At 36.8% G+C, this 11,031-nt stretch overlaps 1 long non-coding RNA gene across 2 annotated transcripts; it reads left to right on the top strand.

Annotated features, from left to right (window-relative positions):
• The first annotated feature begins 6,024 nt into the window (after positions 1–6,024).
• LOC135771765 (uncharacterized) lies at positions 6,025–8,641 on the top strand. 2 transcript variants are annotated; one of them, XR_010543026.2, is made up of 6 exons: positions 6,025–6,378; positions 6,474–6,579; positions 6,683–6,762; positions 6,853–6,932; positions 8,169–8,268; positions 8,349–8,641. It is a non-coding gene; the product is annotated as an uncharacterized lncRNA (long non-coding RNA). The 2 variants fall into 2 exon arrangements; XR_010543027.2 differs by lacking the exon at positions 6,853–6,932 and having other exon boundaries at positions 6,031–6,378; positions 8,349–8,632.
• The last annotated feature ends 2,390 nt before the right edge of the window (positions 8,642–11,031 follow it).

The following is an 11,031-nucleotide window of genomic DNA, read 5'->3' as shown; positions in this document are numbered from 1 at the left end:
AGTCTCTGTATTCCTCATCGACTATTAAAGGCAAATATAAACACTGTAGTAATTTATTGAAAACCCCGCCTACTTTGGTCTGGCCATCAGAGCACAAATCGCTTGGCTGCGCGGAACCCAGCGGCGAGCGCAGCGCACACCGCATCCAATGTGAAAGCCGCATAAGAGTAATTTACGAAGCATTTTAGCCCTAAAAGTAGCACCTAAGGGGCCAGTCACACCAAAAGTGTTTATGGCAGTTGCAGGCGCCTTTTTTGAATGATATTCTATGGGCAGGGCGCGTTTGCGCGCTGTTTATGCGCGCCAAGCGCCTTGCGGTTTTTTGCCGCCTCCTACGCACGCGTTTTTGAAGGAGTGCTGAGAGCGAAGAAGCGCACGACGTTATTCGCGTCTTTCCATTGTCCAATCGAATGAGAGGAGAGGCGGGCCTTACGTTGTGGTGAGGGAAGTTTACAGTTGCTTTGAAGAACCGGACTCCACTCGCTCACTCTCTCCTGCGTGTTTGTGCACCTCTCACCCTCAAACAAGATCAGAGCAAGCGTCCTCTTTTTAAAGTTTCTGCTAATATGACAGTTAACAGCAAAAGAGCGCTCAGACTTCAATATTTGATTGACAAGACAGCTGACTCGGTGGTTGCTTAGCAATATGAAAAGCCGCGTCGCACTGCTCTTTTTTTAAAAAAGGCAGTGGGTCGTGCCTTTTAAAGCGCTTTTGGTGTGACTGGCCCCTAAGTCTGCGACAGCTTAAAAGAAGTCAGGAGGACTCCTAACTCACTAAGACCTATTCACAAAGGATCGTAAAATGGCTTAGGTGCTGATCCTCCTCAACAGCATTGTTTATGACATTTTAGCGCTTTTCTAAGCGGATTTAAAAGAGGAACTATATTGTATGGCGTAATAGCACTTTTGGGAGTACATCAACTCGCCTGAAAAATCCGCTCCCCTTCTCCCTCTCATAATGGGAGAGGGAGAGTGTTACTGCGCCGAGTCGAAGTACTCCCAAAAGTGCTGTTCCGCCATACAATATAGTTACTCTTTTAAATCCGCTTAGAAAAGCGCTACGTTTTATTTTGTACCACCAAACTTTTTCGTATAACTACTCGTCTTAAATAGGAAAACGTTGATGTGTTTGGTCACTTCTAACTTTATCTCTGAGTGGTACCATTGAATGAATGGGGCTAAGCTAAATGCTATCGAAGTGTAGCAGCGCGCTCCAGTGCTTAAGTGCACGCACACAGATGACAGAGGGATGTATCAACAATTCTTAGTTAAGGTAATAACATATTTTAATATTGAAAATGAGTAGACTATTCCTTTAAAAATACGACTGTAATTTAAAGGTAGAAATATACAATGTTATTGATAAAGAAGGATTTATCAGCCGCAGTTTAGATTCTGATGTGCACTTACTGTGTTGTATACGGTAATTTAGTCACGTCGAGTTTTGTTTGTACTTTACTATACGTATTGTTTGTCATTTATGTGTATCATCTCTAGCACCCAGAATCTTTTGTGGCTCAAACATATTTGTGTTCGGCTGCTATTTTTATCACATTCATGTTTTTAAAACATTTCCCCACATGTAATGACGGGGAATGAAGCTGTCCAATCATAGCAGTGGGCGTTTACGTCCAGTGCCTGGTTGCATGAAACTCCTTAAGTGAGGGTTTCCCTGAGGGAGAAAAAATCCCTAAGGTAAGGGATTTATTTAAGAGCGTTGCAACAAAGGTCTTAACTGTCACCCTTACCTAAGTGTTTATACTAAGTATTTTACAGTAGTCTCTGCCAAAACACGGCAGCGGAGAAGCGGTTGTTATAGTTACAAAATCTCACAGCGTAAACTAATCAATGCACGCAGCTCAACAAACGGCGGATTTGTGTACAATAAAACATCGCAAATAACAGACTGTAAAGTGCCGCATGTATAAAACCTGAAAGTAATTCAAACTTGAAGCACTTTAGATTGACGGACTATCAAACCGCTTTTCTCCTAATAAATGCGCATCACTTTTCTCTAAGGGATTATTTCGATCGTCAGAAATGCGCGTTGGTACTTCATTTTCTTAAATAACAATAAAATCAGCCATCGCGTGTGACGTTAAGGGACCTCTTATAGTCCCTTAAGTTTTTAAGGGAAAATGGGACTTAAGGACTTTGTAGCAAAGCATCCCTTGTCAAAAAATCCTATTAGAATTTCATAGAATCTTGTAGGATTCTAAAGGATTCTTAAAATCCTATTGGACGCTCAGATATATTTTAGTGGATTTTAACTTTGTCTTGTAGGATTCTAAAGGATTCTCAAAATCCTATTGGACATTCAGATATATTTTAGTGGATTTTAACTTTGTCTTGTAGGATTCTAAAGGATTCTTAAAATCCTATTGGACATTCAGATATATTTTAGTGGATTTTAACTTTGTCTTGTAGGATTCTAAAGGATTCTTAAAATCCTATTGGACATTCAGATATATTTTAGTGGATTTTAACTTTGTCTTGTAGGATTCTAAAGGATTCTTAAAATCCTATTGGGCATTCAGCTTTATTTTAATTGATTTTAATTTGTCCTGTATGATTCTAAAGGATTATACAATCCTATTGGAAATTCAGATTTATTTTAGTGGATTTTCAGTGTATCCTTTAGAATTGTATTTGATTTTACAAATCCTGTTTGACATTGTTATACACCCTATCAAAATTTCATTTTCACCTATAGGATCATATTTGACTTATTAGATTTCTATTATATAAGAAATCACACATGTAGTTAACTGCAAAGAGCACCAGTAATAAAACATAATAATAACAACAACAACAGCAACAATAAATTGTGTCTTTCTCAAGTAATCATAATAAAATACAAATAAAATAATTTGTATATTTATACATAAAATGACTACACTTCCCTATCACACTTTGTAGTCATTAACATTGGGCATAGGCATTGGCCTGTTCAAAAACTTCAGCAGTTTGAGGGTTCTGGCTAGATGAAGTACAGCTACGACCAAATCTCGCGAGATGTTGGGTTTAGCTGAAAACAGCGCTCGTTCGGCGAGAGCTCACGAGATTTTGGACACAGCTGAAAGCCGGCTAGTATCCCTTCTAGCCACAACTCAGTTCGTCTGAATGGAAACTCTGAGGTGCACAAACAACTGGTAAGTGGCTAAGTTTGACTATTTTTTCAATATTTTGCACAGTCTAGAAATGTAAGCGTGTGTAAAATATAATTTCTCATTATAAGCTACTGTAGTTGTTCCCGTTACCCAGCAACATTCTTAACCGTTATGAATGAAGCGAGAGAGTGAGTATCCGTGCAAAATACGCAAATTCATGTAATAAAACAACAAAACTGGATAGGCATTAAATGTTTGTTGTAACTAATGATAAGTTATCGACCTTTTTTGTTGATGTTAGTTCATAACAGTTTTGCTGCACGTCAAAGAGCTTGCGTCACTTTTCTCAAACTGAACTCGCCTTTTTAACCAGAATAGAGGTAACTACAAACAAAGTTTTACAATTGTTATATTATTATTATAAGAGAGAACCATGGTAAACTATTATGGACACCGCAGTTATGTCTAATGTTACTGTCTTTTCTCCGTGCATGGGAAAGAAAAGTCATACTTTATGTGAACACATGAATGAACAAACACCATCAGCGCGTGGCTCAGCACGTCAGCTTGTTGTTCTCTAATGTAAATCTAGTGTATAAAGTACTTATGGTGTAAATGTGGTAACTTTAAATCTTCAGTTGATAAGAATAACAGTTAACACTTCATTTTAACAACACTGACACTTCATGCGATCTGCTCACTACATTGTAAGAGAGTTTTCTTGGTTATTTCATGCAATTCAAACAATCAGCCATTAAAGGTCTCAAATTGTGTAGAAACCAACCTACTTAAAGTATATTACTATGTATGTCCACAGATCTGTTTTTTTCTAAAACAATTCTATTTTCTCAAATCTCTAAATTTAGACTATGAACATAATTTACAACTAATGACATTATTTATTAATTTTGGTTTGTTAAAATATGTTTTCTATTTTTTTATTTTATAGGCTACCTCAAAAATGAATTCCATATGGAACTTAGTGGAAGACCATCTCCCAGAAATGTGCAGATGAATGTAAGATGTCAAAAAGGCACCACAGTCATTGTTTGTGAAAATTACTGCTTTGCATTAAAAGATATTTCACGGTAATGTAATATAGATTTTTTTTACCTTTTGAAAGTAACAAATATAATATGATTACAGTATGTAATAAAATAATTACAGTTATAAGCATTTGTCACTGTGTCTGTTATGTTTTACCTGTTATCAGTGCGTAAACAAATGGTCTCTAATACTCTATTCAAAAAAGGTAAGAAATAGTTTTGTTCAAACACAGCATAATTACAAAGTATGGTTTTGCTGGGTTTTAATTGTTTTCTTATTAACACAAAAAACAACATGACTACCCTTTCTGCTTCTAGAGCCTTAGAGCTGTTCATGTATAACTCCGTGGTAGAGCATTGCGTTTGCAATGCAAAAGGTCATCGTGGGTTTGAACCCAGGGAACACAAATACTGATACAAATAATAAGCAGCTTGTAATGCACTTTAAGTTGCTTTGGGTAAAAGCGTCTCCAAATGCATAAATATTATATATACACATGATGTAACCCCAGGTGGACCACCCAGGTGGAAACATGTATGCTTTAGGTGGACGGCTTTATCCAAAGCATATACTTTTTATTAGTATGTGTGCTCCTTGGTTATTTAGCCCATAACCTCTTATTTCAGCCTTGTTTGTTTTATTTTTTATGTATATACACTGTAAAACCTAACAGTGTAAGTCACTAAACGAAATGAGTTTTTTAAACTTATTATTTTTTAAAGTTAATTTCACTTAATAAAAACTGTGATATGAACTCAAAAACTGCAAATGATTAACCATAAATTAAACCAAATAAGTAAGCAACAGCCAGGACACAGATATGAAGAGCTAACAGGTAAGCACTGCAAACTCTTTCAACCTTTTTAAAGGACAAGTTCGGTATTTTAGACTTAAAGCCCTGTTTTCAGATTGTTTATGGTGAAATAGAATGGTTTTGACTGAAATTTCGACATTTGCGGCTGCCCTGAGAATTTTCGCGTGTTTGTGTTTCAGCTCAGACCTCTACAATGGGTTTAACCCCCAATTTCCACCGACTGCGGAAAGGCTGCAGGGCTGGTTTGTAAAAACGTCATAATTCAGGTCATAATTGGCGGAGACAGAACTAGGTATCGCGTGATCATCACGTGAATTTGCGAGACCTCATATGTCCTCGTCACTTCAGCACGCAGCCGCTCTTCAACCAATACGGAACTGGTGGGTATTGGCGGACGGCGGAGTGCGGAGCCGTTACGCAGCGGAGCAGATCTGCAGCCGCTCCGCAGTCGGTGGAAATCCGGCGTAATGGTGCACTGGAACAATCCTTCCTAAAATGCATTAAACTTTCGTTTACAAAGACGTGAAACTCACCGAGTGGTCCAGGGTGTTCACTGATATGCTCACACAAAAATCGCTGCAAAAGATGCTTTCCAACAGCTGTTTTAGCATTCGTTGTTAACTTGTGGACCTATTTTTCCAAACGCCTCACACCCGTACATTCTTCCGCTTAGAGCTTGAATAATAGACACTCCAGCCCAGGTGGTGGCGCTAATCCGCCTTTGCCAATTGCAAGAATAGAAACAAAGTTCCCGGCGCGGAGTAATATGTACCTCACAGCACATCTAATACAAGTCAATGGAGTTGGCAAAAACTACGATAAAACCTGTTGGAATGCGTCTTTTGGAGCGATTTTTGTGTGAGCATACCAGTGAACACCCCTGACCACTCGGTGAGTTTCACTTCTTTGTAAACGAAAGTTTAATGCATTTTAGGAAGGATTGTTCCAGTGCACCATTAAACCCATTGTAGAGGTCTGAGCTGAAACACAAACACGCGAAAATTCTCAGGGCAGCCGCAAATGTTGAAATTTCAGTCAAAACCATTCTATTTCACCATAAACAATCTGAAAACAGGGCTTTAAGTCTAAAATACCAAACTTGTCCTTTAAAGCATCTTTAAACTTTAAAAACATGTTGTTTGTCGTGACTCTACATTGTAATACTCACCCGGTTACAGTAATTTGTGTAATGTTGGACATACGATGAAACAACACGACATTGATACAGCAATTTGACCTCAGACTCATTTTTATCAGCAGATTAGTGTGCTTTGAGTACACTACAGTTCTGTAAGTGAAAAATTAATTCATATTTATGTGTGTTTCTTTCTCAGTAAGGACTAACTTTAACTGACTTTCTGTCTGTCTGTCTGTTCTCAACCAAACAGTCATTCAAGACCTTTTAAAGGTAACGTTACCACATTTATTCATTCATTTATTATGTTTTGAGTACACCACAGTTGTGAAAAATGTATTCATATTTATGTGTTTCTTACTGTTTAGCAAAAACATTTCCCGTGCAAGTTTGAATCTCTCTCAGTAAGGACTTATTGACTGGCTGTCTGCTCTCGACCAAACGGTCATTCTTACTCATAAAAAACTTTTAAAGGTAATGTTACCCCATTTATTTGTTCTTTTAATATTGGGTAGTACACCACAGTTCTTTCAATTGAAAATTAATTCATATTTGTGTGTGTTTTCTTAATGTTTAGCACAAGTGTGTCCCGCGCAAGTTTGAATTTCTCTCAGTAAGGACTGACGGACGGCCATTCACTCATAAAACCTTTTAAAGGTAACATTACCACATTTGTTATGTTTAGTACACAACAGTTCTTTCATTGGGAAATTAATTCATATTTGTGTGTGTTTTCTTACTGTTTAGCACAAGTGTTTCCCGCGCAAATTAGAATTTCTCTCAGTAAGGACTGACGGATGGCTATTCACTCATAAAACCTTTTAAAGGTAACGTTACCACATTTATTATGTTGTGAGTATACTACAGTTCTGTATAGGGATGGGCACGAGTACTCGAACGTGGCATCGATGATCAATCACAAAAACGATGATCATGCGGCTTTATTTATTTATTTATTGTGGATATGACGGCATTGGATGTCTGGTTAGCATTACAAGCGCATGTGGTAGTAAAGGCTGGGTCTGGAGATGCGTGTTTGACGTCGTGTTGAGCTATGCAGACCGGCGTATGACATCAGTAACATTACCATGCATGATTCAAAAACAAACAGATAATTCCGCCCACCCGCCGTGCACGCGGCAACCCCTCGATCCGCGCAATGCGCGGCAACTCGCCGATCCCGTGAAGCCGGTCACACCTCACATCACTGAGGCATTATTGTTTAAAAAGATGCCCTGTTTTTCAGAAATACAGTCAGTCAGGTGAAAAAGTACAGCGCCGTCAAAGTTCAATGGGTTATCATCTCATATTTAAAAATCAATGTTAAAAGATACCAGAGAGCCATACGAGCATTAACATTACATCTTGACTGAGAACAGGTAAGGGGACGGTTATCATCTCATATTTAAACATCAATGTAAAAAGATACCAGAGAGCCATACGAGCATTAACATTAAATCTTGACTGAGAACAGGTAAGGGGATGACACGCCACAGCTAATCGCTAAATAATAGCAAAAGACTTAAAGCTGCTTAATGTTATGAAGCTTGTGCTTTGACTGGACGTGTTTAAAAGGGCGCTGTTTATGGTGCACATCCACAATGGGAGTTAAACTTTCTGTACATAACTTAGCTGAAAACTTAGTTGAAGTCTAGCATTTTATGCAGATAGATGCACAATGTACATTTATGTTGTATAAAGGCTTACTATATTTAGAGTGCGTCATATAGAAAGCGGTTTGTGCTTATTAACCCTTTAGATTCACTTCATCACGCAGCTATTCCTATTAGAGGTTTCTGTTAAAACCATTTAATTCATTAATAATCTAGTATGTGTTCATTGTTCTGTCGTAGTTTCTTCAAAATTAAGTTTTATTTCAGTGTTTTTAATAAAAATATTTTCATTTTCACCATGACGTGTACGCCCCTTTGATTGCCCCGCCCCAGTTAATCGAGTACTCGTTCTTCAGACCTATGGATTAATCGAAATGAAAAAATGACATAAATGCACATCCCTAGTTCTGTAAGTGGAAAAGTAATTCATATTTGTGTGTTTTCTCCCAGGTTAGCACGAATGCATCCAGCATAATTTTGGATCTTTACCATTGAGGAGACTGGCTGACTGTTCTCAACCAACCATCATTCACACGCAAAAACTTTAAAGGTACCACATTTATTTAAGTTGTTAGTATACCACAGTTCTGTTAGTGAAACATTTATTCATACTTTTGTGTTTTCTCACAGGTAAGTATGAACGTGTCTAGAGCAGTTTTGGATCTTTACCATTGAGGAGGTTGACTGACTTTCATCTACCAACTGTCATTAACACAACAAAAACTAAAGAAATGTTACTACAAGTGGACCTATTCAGTTACTCATTATGCTGTGAGTACACCACAATTTTATCAGTGAAACAATAATGTTTGTTTTTTCTCAATGCTTGGCATAGACAAATGTGACCCTGTGTAATTTGGAAATTTAATGGGAAATGTGTACGTCTTAAAAATGTTTAAATGTCGTTTGAGTTAAGGAACAGTACACCGATTTATTAAAAGTGTGCAATACACTATTAAAGTCTATTAAAGTCATAAAGGAATACTTGATATATTTCATAAAGGAATGTGTAAATCTAATATTAGTTTTAATGTGAATTTGGACAGAAAAGCAAAAAAATGTTTGTAAAATAAACAATTGTTTAATAAACTGTAATAATTTTACCCTTTTCTGTCATCATTTTTTATACTAATGTTTGGTTTAAGGCCATCGGTTTCCTCAAACGGTTTAAGTTGAGTTAACTTTTCGGGTTTTACAGTGTAACAACAATGTACAAAATCAAAAAGAGGAAAGCATATTTTAAGAAACAAAAAATTTAATTGGATCCCATTAAAATCCTCTACAAATTATCCTAAAGGATATTTTTGTCGTGTCTTAAAATCCTTTAGAAATATCCTCTAATAGAATCCTATAGGATTTTTTCTAATGGAATCCCATAGATGTTTTGTAATGTAATCCTTTAGGATTTTTCTAATGGAATCCTATAAGATTTTTCTAATGGAATCCTATAAGATTTTTCTAATGGAATCCTGTAGAATTTTCTAATGGAATCCCATAAGATTTTTCTAATGGAATCCTATAAGATTTTTCTAATGGAATCCTATAAGATTTTTCTAATGGAATCCTATAGGATTTTTCTAATGGAACCGTTCCAAAATATGATAGAAATTCTAATTGGATTCCTGTACAGGATTCTTATTAAAAATCCTATAGGATTTTTTGACAAGGGATAGCAGAACTTAAGGTAATACTTTAACATTTAAGGGTAAATACTTATTTACAGCCTTAAGGTTCCCTAAAGGTTTTTCTTGCAACCCATTTTTAATTAAGGGCACCCTTAACCTTATATTTAAGGGATTTCTTAGCTTAAGGACTTTCATGCAACCGGGCACAGGTCTTCAGTGCGCCCCGCCCCTTCAAACGAACCATTTCTCCAGAGAGCCACTAATCCATGTTACAAAATAGCCTATTACTTATTGCTTTTGATGTTTTTGAATGTAAAAACCACCACGCGAACATCATAAGTAGACATCATACAACAGTATAAAACAATAAAATCGACAAATTTTTAAAATTTTAGTACTTAAATTTCTTGATCTTTTGATTATTGAGTTTGTGACCCAAAACTGTGCTCACGTGCCAGTTAAAAATGTTAAAAACACAACAATAATTAAGGAGACATACCTGATGGAATAAAATCATCATCTTCTTCAGTGCGATCTTCCTCTTCTGTGGGTTCAGTTTTTATTTCTTTATGTTCAGTTTTGATTTCTGTGGGTTCAGTTTTGATTTCTGTGGGTTCAGTTTTGATTTCTGTGGGTTCAGTTTTAATCTTCATCATGAGGTTCGTGCAGTCGATGAGTTTAACTGAACACATCTTCAGTTTGGTCTGCAGGATCTGCTGCTGTTCTCCAGCGTTACAGACAGAATCCAGAGACTCTGTGGATGTTTGATCCTCCTGTAAGCTCTGTTTACGGTCACACACTGTAGTTTCCTGCATCGTCTCAACACTTAAATACACAGAGACAAGACTCTGTTTACACTCAATGAAACACGCAAGAGAGAAAAACAATGAGGATACACAAACACATCACACGCGCGCTCTTTCTTTCTTTCTTTCTTTCTTTAGTGAGTTTATCTGCGGACTAAAGAGCTGCAGCGCCCCCTGCTGTACTGGAGACAGAAGACGCTCACTGCTTTACAAGTGAGTATGAGGAGGCTGCAGATCTGGAGGCAGATTTACGGCTCTGTTGTTTCTGGTGTGTCAGTAGGGTGTAAAGTGTGTGGGAGTGTACACGAAATAAGTCAAACAGTGTAATGATCTGCACCAAATATTAAAATATATGTAGATATTTACTGTTGATTCAAACACTGCAGGAGACAATTAAACTGCAATGGAATTTAGTGAATGGAACAATTATTAACACACATTATGATCCACTGTACCTCCCTTATGAAAATTAACAATGGTTTTAATGTGGTAAAGGTGTTTTTTGTGCAGTGATTAGTTTTTTGTAGTAAAAGCTATATTCATTAAAGGTTTTCATAATAATATTTAAAATTACTGTCACCTCTTTGTATCTGTATACACACAGGGAGAGAGTATGTGCACGAGAGACAGAGGTGACAGTCATTTTAAATATGAAAACATATGATTCAAGTGTTACTACATCCTTCTAAGGAATCACTGGTGGCTAACTATGATCGTCACTTTAGAATGTTGATCCAAATTATGGCTTATTACTAGAATGATGTGGTAACACTTGAGTAATTACTAGTGACTTACCATGATTATCACTTTAGAATACTACAGTAATTTTATTATAAAATTATCATAAAAAAAAACATGGGGTTTGAGGTAAGCGGGCTCATA

Source organism: Paramisgurnus dabryanus, chromosome 8, assembly GCF_030506205.2.
Source record: "Paramisgurnus dabryanus chromosome 8, PD_genome_1.1, whole genome shotgun sequence".
In the NCBI taxonomy this organism is placed as follows: Eukaryota; Metazoa; Chordata; class Actinopteri; order Cypriniformes; family Cobitidae; genus Paramisgurnus; species Paramisgurnus dabryanus.
This window is presented reverse-complemented; position numbering and strand designations above follow the sequence as displayed.